The sequence below is a fragment of the Stegodyphus dumicola genome, chromosome X1 (assembly GCF_044657685.1).
Source record: "Stegodyphus dumicola isolate Sdum_Otavi_A_Nest chromosome X1, ASM4465768v1".
In the NCBI taxonomy this organism is placed as follows: Eukaryota; Metazoa; Arthropoda; class Arachnida; order Araneae; family Eresidae; genus Stegodyphus; species Stegodyphus dumicola.
The window spans coordinates 24,272,046-24,288,030 of NC_140780.1; the positions used below are offsets into that span (position 1 = coordinate 24,272,046).

The 15,985-nt window shown below is 32.6% G+C and overlaps 1 protein-coding gene across 3 annotated transcripts in view; it reads right to left on the minus strand.

Moving 5' to 3' along the window:
• LOC118185721 (uncharacterized) overlaps window positions 1-15,580 on the minus strand; it is a 74,141-nt gene extending 58,561 nt beyond the window's left edge. For 2 of the 3 annotated variants that reach the window (XM_035355623.2, XM_035355620.2), the window contains exon 1: window positions 15,421-15,580. The gene's annotated coding sequence lies outside the window, so the exon portion shown is untranslated. Of the gene's footprint in view, window positions 1-15,330 lie in introns of all 3 variants that reach the window. The other variant, XM_035355622.2, reaches the window with a different exon arrangement.
• Between the last annotated feature and the right edge of the window lie 405 nt (window positions 15,581-15,985).

Below are 15,985 nucleotides of genomic sequence, written 5' to 3' on the forward strand. Positions count from 1 at the left end.
CAGTTCATTCAAGAGCAATGATAGTATCCATTTGCAAATTTTAAAATTGTATAATATATAGTTACCGGCAAAATTATAATACAATTGTACAGTGCACCAAAGAGTTATATTATTTTTCTTTAAAACATGAAGACAGGATATAAAATAAAATTACCCTCACAAATCTCTCAGGAATTCGCTGTCTTACCGAATTTGCTGTATGCAGTCTGAATAAACCACAGCAAAGTTGATGATGTCGTAATGCGCAAGTGCACGACAAGAGTGGTATTAACAGGTCCAAGCCAGATTTTCAGTTTTCTTTGTTTGTTAGCATTAGTGCACCAGAGAGGACAACTTTGAGCCAGACCATCGAGTAGGTTTGGTAGCCCATACATGGTAGTACGTCCATCTCTCCAGATTTATCTAAAATAAACATTTAGGGTTCGCACAAGCCGAGTCAGACTTGACAGTGCCGTTTCGAGTCCCTGCCGAGCCTGAACGGACTACCGTAGAAACGGTGGTTCTAGTTCTATGGAGGCAACTGAACTCCTCTCGCCATATGGACAGAGCGAGAAACCAACTTGGAGGTATGGTCGGTCCCGATTAGTCGCGTGAGCAGGACAGCCAACTCATGCGTTGCCGCCCCTCCCTCACGTAAAGGAAGCATTTAGAGGTAGGAAGTAAGTCCTTTCTTACCTCCATGGGAGGAAGGACCCACGGAGGAATGTTTATTAGCACAGGAAGGCATTCTGATAGTAAACAAATTTCATACAAGTCAGCAGCAGCCCAACTATCTACGAAAACTCCGTAAGTTTGTTGAGTGCCAGTTAGGACAAAGCTTCAAAGTAAGAGGGGGAAAAAATATGGTAAGGAAAATGTATTACACGATTCAAAAGTGTATTTGACTTCAAACTATTTCAAATAATAGAAAACTGTTACTGAATACCGATGATTTCTCCGTCAGATTTGTAAGGATTATGTTAATTTATCTAACAGTTAAATTTGGAGTTAAAGTTACTTTCCTATCGCTTCTTAATTTCAAGCTTACAACTTCCGGCCAGAACGTATTCTTAGAATCGCGTTTGAATGCAAATGAGAAGAAGTATTTAACTGTGAAGTTCTGATTTCGTTAGAGGGCCAGAGATTCAGAGCACGCGTTCGCCATTTCAAGCTACTCTCTCTCTTAAGGAGACTCCTACACCTTAAACCCCTCATGATCTTCGAATATGTGACTGTTGCAAGAATTAGGATATTTTATTTATTTTAAAAGCAATTACTTCCAATCTTTTACAGCTGACTACATATGATACCTGCTTTGGAAACCAGAAGGTTTGTGTTACCATAAATATTTTTGTAATTTAATCCGCTTTGTGACAAAATTTTTCTTCATGTTTCCATTTGCGCGCAATATCTTAAAAATGGCTAATGGTACATACTTGAAATTTGATGGAATTCTTTATACGGGCTCTATTTTTTAACGGAAACAAAAATATGATGAATATTTTAATATTAAAAATTTTATGCAGGAAAATATAACAGATTTTTTTTAATAAAATACATTTTATAAACTCAACTCCAAATAACATGGAATTCATATAATTTTTGGTTCACAGTAGTTTCCAAATGTTTTAAAAGCTATATATTAAATATGGAATTAAATTATGCAACAGAATGTTTTAAACTGTGCGCGCAAGGTGGAAACATGACGAAAAATTTTGTTACAAAGTGGATTAAATTATAAAAATATTTGTGGCAACACAAACTTTCTGATTACGATGTCAGAAAGCAACTATATTATGTAGTCAGCTGTAAAAAGTTGGAAGTAATTGCTTTGAAACATAATAAGTTATCAAAATTCTTGCAACAGTCACATATTCGAATATCTTATGGGTTTTAAGGTGTATGAGTCCCCTTAAGTATTATTTCGCTCGGCCATACTTTAGGCTCTTGATAGCTTCGTCGTTATTAGCGTTATGGGGCTAACTCTGTTAGGATCTTGATAGCTTTGGCTATATCTTTTTAGTTACATTAGTTAAGTTTTAGTTCTTAGTTTCCTAAGTTCAAGCCCGAGTAGAGGCTTTATTGTAACTCCAAGAAAGGAGTCATCTGTTAAAATTTTATTTGGAATAATAAAGGGTGATTTAACCCTTTCTTACGTTTGTTCTCTGTCTCAAGAACTCAAGTGATTATTCGCTTAACAGTTCTTAAGGTTCCTCAACTTTAGATTAAAACACTTAGGAATCTTACAAATTATCTAAATTTTTTACTATAAGTTTCAGAGTCTGGACTCATTCGTTAATAAAAATGTAAAATAAATGCATTAATGAAATAATAATGAAAAGAAACAGAAATATACTTTATTCTTCTCTGAAATACAATTCCAATTAAATTTTATTTTACTTTTTTTCACTTTAAATTAAAAACACATTGAGCAGTAACGGAAAAAAATTCGCAGAGAATTCGGGAAATATTCTGAATAAGATTTTGATGAAGGTTACAACTCTAAAGGTATTCTTTTAGCATGCAAGTTAGGTATTCTTTTAGCATGCAAGTTTTCTTGAGAAGTTTCTGATTAATTTTTCTTTAGCGTACTTCAGTGTAACCTTTCATCCAGAAAGTTTTAAAGTGAAACCTTAATTAAAACACCAGCTCCCTTCACATATAAAATGGAAATAACATTTAATTTTCGCTTTTCAGTACGCAGAGCAGAAAATTTCTTCGAGCTTAATTTTTATTTCCGGATATTAGTAAGAGATTGTTTTCGTTGCTATAAAAGTTCTACATATGATTTCTGTTCGTAAAGCAATCTATCAAATGGGACAAATTTTAAATTTCACTTTGATGAAAGCTTTTCGTTATTAATTTAGGGCAGCATGCCATTAGTACGGGCATTCTCCAATCAGGCAACTCATCTCTCTCCGTGTTAAAAAATCAATAAACGTAATATTAACATTAATCACTCATAACAAAAATTAAAAAAGGGTTTTTTTCGAGCTTTCATATCTGTAAAAATTTATTTTTACGAACTCACTAACAAATATGGTGACACATTTGATTTTGAAAATGTGATTTCAAAAGATGTTAGGAAATGCATCAATCATTTACGACAATACTTCACTCAGAAGGGTCGGGAAAACAATTCGTTGCAATTCTCTGACACACATTTGCGCTGAAGATTTCAGTCGTAGTTTCTCGTAGTCCTTGGCACAGTACTCTGCACAGATACTTCAAGCAATATTTTTTGGAAACAATGACAAATTTATTCAAGCAATATTTTTTGGAAACAATGACAAATTTATTAATTTAGGACAGCATGCCATTAGTATGGGCATTCTCCAATCAGGGAACTCATCACTCTCCGAGCTAAAAAATCAATAAACGTAACATTAACATTAATCACTCATAACAAAAATTTAAAAAAAGGTTTTTTTTTTCGAGCTTTCATATCTGTAAGAATTTATTTTTACGAACTCACTAACAAATATGGTGACACATTTGATTTTGAAAATGTGATTTCAAAAGATGTTAGGAAATGCATCAATCATTTACGACAATACTTCACTCAGAAGGGTCGGGAAAACAATTCGTTGCAATTCTCTGACACACATTTGCGCTGAAGATTTCAGTCGTAGTTTCTCGTAGTCCTTGGCACAGTACTCTGCACAGATACTTCAAGCAATATTTTTTGGAAACAATGACAAATTTATTCAAGCAATATTTTTTGGAAACAATGACAAATTTATTAATTTAGGACAGCATGCCATTAGTATGGGCATTCTCCAATCAGGGAACTCATCACTCTCCGAGGTAAAAAATCAATAAACGTAACATTAACATTAATCACTCATAACAAAAATTTAAAAAAAGGTTTTTTTTTCGAGCTTTCATATCTGTAAGAATTTATTTTTACGAACTCACTAACAAATATGGTGACACATTTGATTTTGAAAATGTGATTTCAAAAGATGTTAGGAAATGCATCAATCATTTACGACAATACTTCACTCAGAAGGGTCGGGAAAACAATTCGTTGCAATTCTCTGACACACATTTGCGCTGAAGATTTCAGTCGTAGTTTCTCGTAGTCCTTGGCACAGTACTCTGCACAGATACTTCAAGCAATATTTTTTGGAAACAATGAGAAATTTATTCAAGCAATATTTTTTGGAAACAATGACAAATTTATTAATTTAGGACAGCATGCCATTAGTATGGGCATTCTCCAATCAGGGAACTCATCACTCTCCGAGCTAAAAAATCAATAAACGTAACATTAACATTAATCACTCATAACAAAAATTTAAAAAAAGGTTTTTTTTTTCGAGCTTTCATATCTGTAAGAATTTATTTTTACGAACTCACTAACAAATATGGTGACACATTTGATTTTGAAAATGTGATTTCAAAAGATGTTAGGAAATGCATCAATCATTTACGACAATACTTCACTCAGAAGGGTCGGGAAAACAATTCGTTGCAATTCTCTGACACACATTTGCGCTGAAGATTTCAGTCGTAGTTTCTCGTAGTCCTTGGCACAGTACTCTGCACAGATACTTCAAGCAATATTTTTTGGAAACAATGACAAATTTATTCAAGCAATATTTTTTGGAAACAATGACAAATTTATTAATTTAGGACAGCATGCCATTAGTATGGGCATTCTCCAATCAGGGAACTCATCACTCTCCGAGCTAAAAAATCAATAAACGTAACATTAACATTAATCACTCATAACAAAAATTTAAAAAAAGGTTTTTTTTTCGAGCTTTCATATCTGTAAGAATTTATTTTTACGAACTCACTAACAAATATGGTGACACATTTGATTTTGAAAATGTGATTTCAAAAGATGTTAGGAAATGCATCAATCATTTACGACAATACTTCACTCAGAAGGGTCGGGAAAACAATTCGTTGCAATTCTCTGACACACATTTGCGCTGAAGATTTCAGTCGTAGTTTCTCGTAGTCCTTGGCACAGTACTCTGCACAGATACTTCAAGCAATACTTTTTTGGAAACAATGACAAATTTTCGCTGAAGTTTTCTGTCGTAATTTCTCGTAGTCCTTGGCACAGTACTCTGCACAGATACTTCAAGCAATATTTTTTGGAAGCAAAGACAAATTTGTGATATTTTTACATAAATTACATGCTTACCAAATAAATGTCATATAATTTTGTGTAACAGAGACACGTGGTTCCTTTCTTAGAAATTAGCTATTAGCAACTAATTTTTTATGTGCCTAACTTCGAGCATTTATTTGCGTATTTGTGTACAATATAGCTGTAATTATTGTTTTGAAGATTTAATTTCCGCATTTGTTTGCAATACAGATGTATTCTTCCCTCTCTAGAAATTAGTTTAATGAACTTAAATGTTCTTCATATGTGCCATACTTTTTTTATTGCATTTTATACTCGAAGTACTTATCTGTAGGTCATGTTTAGGTGTTTTACGCCTGATATATACTTGGCTTTGCAATTCACCGAGGATCACGCGGAGGGAAAAAAATTACAAATAACATTATTACTTCGTTTTATGTAGACTGGATTAGAGTATTGTATAACTGTATGAGGTAAGTGTGCACTTGTATAGCTTATTACACATTTTAATATCGAATCCAAAGGAAAATTAATTTTTATTAAAGTAAGGGTTTTGCTTAATAGTTAAAGACACATCCCCTTCTTTATGCCGCATAAATTTGAATGAAACAATTGCACGTTTATAAAACATTAATTTGATCTCTTATTTATTTTCTAAAAAATGAAACTTGAGAGGCTTGGAACAGCCGCTTGATTGAAAAAAAAAATTATAGTTTAGGTGTTTGTCGTAGAGTAACTTAACTTGGTTGCATTCTCTCAGCTGAAATTCATATTTTTCTCACACAGCAAAATTTTTTTTTGCAGTGCATAAAGAAAGTATGTACTTGCATTAAAGGAAATCGAAGGAAAGGAAATGGCTTTGCGGTTAGCGGAAGCTAATCCACAGCCACGTTATCGAAGTGTGAAACGTGATGGAAACACTATGAAGAGTAAATGCAGCATAAAAATTTCATTAAAAGTTGCTCTGAATTAAGAACTTAAACAACTGTTGTTCTTCATCGAAGGAATTGCTTTTAAACTACTTACACATTTACAATAATCTTGAAAAATATTAAAAAAATTGTGTTCCATAAAACTTACAAATAATACTAAAAATTAAAATATGCAAGAAATGAACAGCGTGTACAGACGTTTTTGACATATATACTGCATCAAATATTTATGAAAATATCTTTGATGTTATGAGTTTCACTAGCACTCAAAAAGTTCGGATGTTCAATTATTTTACTGATGCACGATTACCGATGTATTTTACTCATACTGATTCGCGATACTTCTCCATACAACAAATGTCTGAGTGCATACATATTCTAAATTATTTGACTAGATAATGATATGTTACCCATATTTATATCCTTGATATTCAGTGAGTTAAGATACTTTAAAATTCGTGGTTTCCTGTAAATGATGCTATAGATATTAAGAATGATACCAACTTATAAGTAAAAAGAAATAAAGATTTTATTTGCATCTTATACACAACTGCGTTTCCCATAATTCGAGTATTTGTAGGAATTTCTTGTATTTAAATTTGAAGCACGAAATTTAATTATTCAACACTTAATAAACTAGAAGAAGAATTTACAAACGCGCAAGAAACTATAGCTTGAGCAGCCAACTTAATACTAGTTAATATAAAGAATTTTGCTTTAAAAATGCCTTTTTCGATGATTTACACTTCCTCCGCTATGCATGGGAAAGAGTTTCGAATTAGAGGATCTTTATATTTCACATAAAGACCAAAACATCCCTATATTTCACATATATCCCTATATTATGAATATATATATATATCCCTATATTTCCCTATAAATATATAGCCCTATATTTCACATAAAACCAAAAAGCAAAGATCATGTTTTCGTGCCTTCTGTAGATAGGATATCGAACAATTAATGCTATTATTTTATTATTTGCTGATTTTATTATCTATCACTACAATTACCTTAAAAGCAAAAATTAATATGTAGCAGAGAACAACGATAAGTCCAGTGAATAGAAATTTACGATTAAGAAATCATATTTAACAAATATGAAACAATAGTTAAACAATTTTTAATTAAAACAATAGCTGGTTACAAAAATTATTGAACAAGTTTTCAAGCGCATTACTTAGTGATGAACTTAGACTGTATAGCTTTTCTTTCTATGCAACTAAGAACGGGCGCATGTACATGGATTGAGAAAGACGTCGTGAATAAATCGCAACAAGGAAATTAACCGCTGGCAATTTAAATGACTTTTAACAAACCTCATTGCAATGATACATGATAATTTTTTCAGGATATTATTCAAATAAGAATATTATATTACACATATACGCGCATAAGTACGTAACACATTAACAGCAGCATGTATATGAGTTACAACTAAAAAAGTCCTAAAAATACTAATAAGTTTATTTTGACAATAGTTTTCTTTGAAATGAATGAGAAACGTTTTCTCTGCATATTTAGTATGTATGTGAAAGACATGTTCCCAAACACCGGATATTACAACCTCCATCCTTTCATTTTTATCAAGAGATTGCGGTTCTAGACTAAGCGTAAATCCTTTTAGAGCAAACATGCACCAGCGCATCACCTAGAAATTATCAAGCATGTATATTTCGGTAGTCACTTTTAGTTTCGGGTGGTGAAGCGATGCGATTGCATAACGTTAAATGGGAGCTGTGTTAAATGGGAGCTCCAGAAAATGAAACCCAAGATCCTCTTGGGAGTGCCAGTGCATAAGTTATGTCTGCCGCTTAGCAAAAAATATTCCTAGAAGTTCCTCATTTCTTTCTAACATCTCTTCATCACTGCCTATGAAGAAAGCTCGCTGGATATCAGAGACTGTTAAACATTCAGAAAAGATACACATAAAAATTGAGCCATAAGTCTTTGGTTTGACGTGAAGTCATTTGTAGATAGATCATGATAAACTGGAGTGTAAAAAAAAAAAAAAAAAAAAAAAAAAAAAGGAAAGAAAAGAACTGCGATTCTATTGATCACTTCTGAAGTTGTATACAAGAGACAAATTTTCAAATAAAATACTCTGAAAATAATTCAGAGTTCTGATATCCAAAACAAATTTTTCAGTCGGAAAACAAAACAAATTAAAAATAAGACAAATAAACAAATAAAAATAGAAATTAATCAAAAAAAAAAAAAAAAAAAAAGAAAGCAACTTATGAAGCCTTTAAAATTAAACAGAAGTTCATAAGAACTATCTCAGAGACAATTTTTATGTACTTTTATTTGATTACTATTGAAGTTATTAATGAGATTGTTTTCTAATTAATATAAGTAAATGAGCTTGTTTCATTTTCAGCTTTTAATTTCAGTTTTTTACTATAGAGTGAATGCGCTCACTGCATATTTGCTTTCAAAGTACTTTGAACTCATATTTTTGTAAGAAGTGTGCTATTACGGCCCGTTTAAGGAGATAACAGTTACATATACTAACTAAAACTGTGCATTACTTGCAATGAGTTACCAAATTACAGGAAGAATTTAAGACACTTGATTTTCAATAGTATAAATGTAAAGCAGGTTGCGAAACATTCATAATTTTCAAAAATTCAAAAATTATCTATCTTACATGACTAAGTGTTGCCATAAAGAAAAGAAAGCTATTAAGCTTTTAAGTGCTTTACATATGTATAGTTTAAAAAAATTTTCACAAGTAAATGTAATAATGATTTCCTAATTTTATTAAAATGTTGAACACCGACAATTCGACCTGGATTCAATCTTGTGAAATGGTTAACTACAAGATGCTTTTGTGGTTGTCCTCATCACGTGTAAAACAATCGATTTATGTGTACAAGCGTGTAAACAATTTTTGTTAAATAAACTTGTCCTCGCACCGAAAGCTTTTGAATTAATCACAGAGACATATTTAGGGACTTTTTCTCTGCACTGCATAACAGTGTCAGAATTTAACTGTCGAAGTCTCCATCCTTAGATATTTCTCGTATGCTTTACTCGAAATGGATGCTTTTCTAATTTCTTAAATTCTTTGCTGTAAAATTATATATCGTTGCAATCTGTTAAAATTTTAACACATATTTATTCAGAGTAATCTATCACTTTTATATAAATATTCATCGAGATTACAACTTAACATTACTTGCGGTCAATCTGATGACGTCTGAAGATTCAGTAACAGAACTTTGCAAGTGATAATATGGTTTAATACTTCAGATTAGACTCAAAACCGCAACTAGAAATGCGATGACTTGTTTAAGCGAAAACAAAACAATCGAAAGACGCAAATTCTGCAAATAATGAAACAATGAAATCGTCAGTCATTTCAGTGAAATTCGCGAAACACCATTACATTTAACTACAATTGTCAGCAATAGTATTTTAGTATCTTTTTTTACTGTAAAGAGTAATACTCTCACTTAAAATAGTATTCTGAAATTTACACATATCTAAAGTATTTCTTACAGCAAAAATAAGAGAGCATTACCTGTAATTTGAGATAATACACTTCCTCACAGTCACATTTACCGATGCGTGGAAAACTAAAGAAATATTCTATACTATCAAACACATTTCTCTGTATGGAACATTTTTTGGGGGAAGGGGAGGTAGACTATTGCTGAAATACTATATAATTCGAAAGCAAAGACGGAAGGGAAAATGAATGCAATCCATCCATCACCTTCGGAGCTCTACACATCATTGTTTGCCGAATCAAAACCAGTGACTATATGGTAAGCCATAATAATATGTAAATAAGTGTTACATTTCATATTTTATAATCATCACACATCAACTGCACTTAACACCAAAATTGTTTTTGTGCCTTTTAGGTGTCATTTTAGTATACGTACATTTTACAATTTTATAGTCTTTGCACGACAAAAGCATAAACTGCGGTTTCTTTCGGGAATGTTTTCTTTCCTAGACGTCACTGATGATGGAATTTGATATAAGCCAAACAGTAGCTAATTATATCTCGTACTCATATCAATATATATATATATATATTGATATTAAATTATGGTTTTGTTTCGGGGCTATTTTTTATCATTTGATAGTGAATGTCAGGTTCAAAAGAAAGAGCATCTCAGACCAGTTCTTTTCATCTGTATAAGTTTAGCTAAGGTCCCAGTGCTCCAGACATTTCCAGATAATTTTGTGATTCTGGTTCGGTGATGGAAATTTTGATCTGAGCAATGCTCATGCTCTGGTTGGCACATCCCACTTTAATGAAGAACATTAAAACAACGTGGCCCATCTTCATCAATGTCAAACTACTCGCAAATCTGTCAAGGAGATAAGCATTGATCAGGAAACAGTTGCGCGACACCCGGCACACATGGAAAAGGTTTGACAACTGGGTTCCTGGGCGCCTTTTTCACACAATGAACACAATAAGAAACTAGCATGCTTTATTTGTGGCTCTCTATCTATATCATGAATCCTTTTGGAGGCATCAGGCCTTTCTTTCGCGTATTGCTACAGGAAATGGAGAGTGGTGCTCATATGTCAATTTTAAGCAGAAAAATTAGTAGATAAGTCGAAAAGGACGGCAGCACCATTTCCCTAAAAAGTTCCCATCCTAGAAACATAATGCTATGTACATGATGAATATGGGAGGCATTATCCCCAGTGAACTTATAAACTCATACCTAGTATTCGAACCTACTGTTGCTATCGGCTGGGAGCAACTGCGTTGTGCTTATGCAGCACTTCAAGAGAAAAGACCAAACAAATAACAAGACATTACCATTCGCATGGACAATGTTGCACGTAGCAAACAAGACAAAAGTCCCCATTCAGCTACTTAGCTGGAAGGGGGGTCTTCTGTATCCAGAATACTACTCAGATGCGGTTCCTATTGATGATCCCCTTTTCAGATCACTGTCGAAAGTCCTTCGAAAAAAATATTTTCTGAAAACTTTTATGGATGCGTTTCTCATGTACCCAATGCATAAATGAGGAACAGGTTGCTAATAAAGCAGAGCAATACATCAGTGATGTATTGTTTGATTAGTTTAATACAGAAAGCAATAAATGAGCACTAGTTAAAAAAATGGTTTGAATTCATGCATCAACTCGAATGTTTTAACAAAAACGAATTTTTACATCTGCTAAATGACTTGAAGAAATGATAAAAATGCTTATTTTAATTAAATGACGTATCGGAAGCTTTGTAATGAAAGAATTAAATTTTTGATCTACATATAATGCTTCTTCAATTCTTATGTTAAAATTAAAAATTCACATAATTGTGAAAAAATAAAGTGAAGTGAGCTTGCTGTCAAGGGGAACGTCAAAAAGTTAAGCATTTCATTACCATGCCAATAATTTTATGAAGAGATCTAAGATAAAGGGAAAATAAATCACACAAGACGCTTAGGTTATTTGGATTATGGCACATGAAGCCTATCAACCTAACCTGAGGGATACCTTTGTGGAGGTTTGGTTTGGTTTATTAGATTACGGCAAAGCACTCGAGGGCTATCTGCCTTAAGGGAGGGATGCCTTCGTGGAGGACTTTCTAAGAGAAACTGGCTCGTATACACGTTACACATGGGGAAAACCCCGAAAACACCCATGCAGCCAGCCCGTTCGTGGGATTCGAACCTCGGACCGAACTACCAGTATTCAGCGACTTTACCGCTCGGCCGCTGGTGGGCCCCCTTTGTGGAGGACTTGAGAAACAAAGGTCTGGTATTCACGTTGCACATAGGTAAACGCAAAAACTTCCATATAGACAGCCCATTCTTCGGGATCTGAACTCGGATTACCACTTTTCAGAGATCATTAAATTTATTATTGTCATGAAAAATTTATGTGAGTTAATTGTTATTAAATAACATCTATTATTTATTGTCGTTAAATAACTTATTATTTATTGTCATTAAAAGTTGATGTTTTTGATTTAGGGGTAAAATGCGTAACTAAAGTGTTATCTAAGCGTCTGGTTAAAACGTTAATACGTTATCTAAACATTTAGTTAAATGTTTATGTTTTTTTAAGAAAACGTAAGCGATGGGTTTACCAATCTGTGAAATGTGCCCATAGAATCTTGTTTCTTGCAAGAATACTTCTTTCCTCACTTTTAGAAAAATGGGAATTGTAACTGCAAACTATGATCAACAACCCCAATTTTTTAATATAAGCCCCGCTGTGAGACATGTAAAGTTGTGCGACATAGTCACATTCCCTAACAGTTGGGCAGCTGTGGAATGAGGAGTCATATTTTTGCCATTTTTGGTTTCATTTGAATATCACGTAACATACGCCCCATGCTTATTTTGTTATATTACCACTGGCTGTCACCTTTGTACCAACATCTGTGTAAAAACTTGCATTTCAATGAACAAATTATTTTTCTAGATACCAAATGCTTTGTGTCAGTAACCTTAATTACACCAATGTCGTCATAGAGGTGGCAAATTAAGGTTGAATAAGGCCAGACGGTTGTAATTTTTTATGAAAATTGATACGGTTACGAAAATTTACAGTACTCAGAAATTAGGTTTACTGATTCTAAAAATATTAAATGCGTTTTCGGTGAAATTCAGTTATAGAACATTATGCACAATGGATATACTTCCTCAGGAAGAATTTTCCAAGAATAAATTAAATATGATTCAAATTACAAAAATTACGTTGCTAAACTGCTTCACTAACTCGTTATCCTCCTCTCCTTACTTTGAATTGGCACAAAACACTCACGCTTAGAGACTTTCTTTACTTAACCCTAGCGGATTGGGTGAATTCAATCGTAACGCGAGTCTTAACTAGTGAAAGATAAAAGCTATTCTTCGTCCCAAGAAATCGCTTTTATTTTTTTAAACGCGTTACTGAAAGAAGTTTCTTTTACTTTCTTAGAATTGAATTAAATTTTAAAATGGTAATCTTTAGTAAATTTATTATGCAAAACACGTTGACTAAATTTCGACTTTTTCTATCCTAGTTATAAGGTGTTTCTCCCGCTTTCTTGGCATGACTTCGTGGTGTGGTGGTCTGCACGCTGGGCGCGTATTCCGGAGGTCCGTGGTTCGATTCCCTGCGAAGGCATTGCTCTTTTTCCTGCTACCAAAAAAATACCTAATGTCTCTACATAATAATAAATATTTTCTAGGAAGAATAGCACGATATTCTAAAAGTATCAATAACTATTATTTCAATTTTACAATCTATATATGGATATTATCATACATAATATCGAGTACATAACGTTACTTAATGACGATTTCATGCGTTTCACGTGGTCATTATGCTAACAAATGTTAATTCCTTTCGTTTTCTATGAGAAAGTGCTCCACCCAGTAATGACACGTCTATTGCTCAGTGAAAGAATAAATAATGTAAAACAGCTCATCCTTTTATTGTATAATTAATTAATTTCGGCGCCGACATACAGTACACTGCACCACCAAATATCAATTTACTCGGCTTCTTTAATTATTGCTTAAATGCAATTCAGGCACATTATCTTGAATTTTAAGGCTTTTTATCCTTATTTTAATATGTAAAGAAAAACTATGCAGAAGCACCCAATCACAACCAGTTCTGAAGTAGCCAATCAAATATTAGTTTAACAAATTACAATAGAAAAATGCGTTGGAGAAATAGACAAGGTTTGATTGCAAGCCCCAAATTTTCACTTGGCTATTTCGTTATTTTACACAGCATGTTTAAAAACTGAAATTACAATTAAATTTATTTAATTTTTAAAAGAATTTTCTTCTTTTCGTTCTAAAATCCGAATCCACTTTAATTCAGTTCAGTTGCGTCTGGATTTAGTGAACGGCAGAGAAGGTTACTCTGCCGATTTATGTGGCACATAATGTAAAATTCACTATTTCGTTTTGACTATGATAATGCACACAATGATAATTTTACATGATTACACACTATGATAATGCTCATTCAAGCAAATATAGAGTATAAAATATATTTTAAATGAAGTATTTTTGAAATTTCAGTTTATGAGATTTAAAAAAAAAGAAATATTTTATGAATAATAAAATTAATTAATTAATAATTTTAATAATAATAAATTAATAATTTTAATAATAAAATTGGTGTGAAGCAATTTAAATAGATGTTAATGAAAACTTTCAAATGGGTGTAGTCATTTGAAAGTAAGAGTAATTTTAAATTTGTTTTGAAGGAGAAGAAAACAATTTCAAGTGAATTGTTCATGAACTTCATAATTTTACATATTCACTAAATTCAAATTTACATTAATTTATTCCGATGAATTTCTGAACTGAATTTACGTGGAAACTGGATATTAAAATTAAATTATTCTGCAATGCGAATACTGAAGAATTCAGTTACTCTTAACAATGAAGAGAATGAACACTGGATGAATGGCTAGAGATCGACATTTTTGGAAGTAATTTAAATAATATATTAAAATTTTATTATAATTAAAACAGTTTTCAGTGAGCGTTTAATTTTATATGCTGACAAATCGCATTTACTGACATCATAGTTATAACAGCAATGCATATCATAAGATTTTTTTAAAATCTCATAACCTGAAATTTCCAAAATACTTCATTTAAAATATATTTTATACTCTATATTTGCTTAAATGTGTATTCCCTCAAAAACTCTTAATTAACTTATTTCTTTAGAAAATAATTTTGCCCAAATATATTACTTTAAAAAAATCCTCTTCGCTTAAATTTATCATCTTCAGAAATTCTTAATTTTTTAATTTAGAATGATACTTGGAAACATTCTTTACTCAGGTTACATCTGAATTCTATTGTAACGTGTTTCATCTTTAAAATCCCAGATCTAGATCCAAAATATACGTTATAAAAATATTCTGAATATTTAACACACTGAAAGAAAATGCAAGCATATAGCACAATAATAATACTGGTATTTTGTATTAAAGGCATTTTTAAATAAAACATAAAATGTCTCCTCCTTGACTCCACCATCCCTCATTCTTAATCGTCTCGTGTTCGTTACTCATTCTCTCGCAAAATGCTTAAGTTCGTTTAAATAATAACTAAGAAAGAAAGGAAGGAGAAAAAGGTAGCCAAAAATTGCTTCACACAAAACGTTGTTTTGGCTTAAAAGTATCTTTTTAAAAAAAGGGGGGGGGGGCTCATTTCTAGCATTCTATCCCAGCATGCATTTTACTCTGTAACTATTATCTCTTCTCCCCATCCTCTCAGTTCTCAAGAAAGGGAAAATAAATGAAATTTTATAAGCAGGCTAGTTTTACCGCTCATATTTCACGAGGTACCGGGAAGGTGGAGAGCGTACCTACTAAACGGCTGGAAAAGGATGACAGATGCCAGAAGAAGACCACTCTACGCCTAGCGTGCTAGCGAGAAAAGGGAAAGGTTCACTCACCGCAGACAAAGGCTATCGATTGGCAGCAGGCAATGGCGTCCTCGCAGCAGACGTTCTCGAAAGTGCCCAACAGCTAAGACAGAATGAACGGTTTCCCCAATAAACCGAGGTTGCTTATACGCGGTAGACGGTGACGCCAAGCTTGCTTAGCGTCGCCATCACTTGGCGCTTTCAGAATGAACAGACACGAAAGGTCACCGTGAAATTTGTCAGAAGCATAATTATTATTAACATTAACTATGTAACCTAAAAATTTCCACACATTCTACCATTCATTAATTTTAATTACGTAACGCAAAAATTTCTCTATTTGCTATGATTTTTTAACTTTAATAACCGAAAAGTAGGAGGATACGGATCTTTGAATTTTAATAATTTGTTTAGTTTTGTATGATCGTCTTCTGAAACCATTAAAAAGAAAAAAATATGCTTCTTCAGTAGTAGTGCTTGCTGACTTTGAAATCCCTTTATTAAATGCGCTTTAAACTCGGCTTGCGAAATAATTTTTGAATTTAAAAGTCGCTGATATTATCCAAACGCTGAAACAACGTCTTGAAAATTAGAA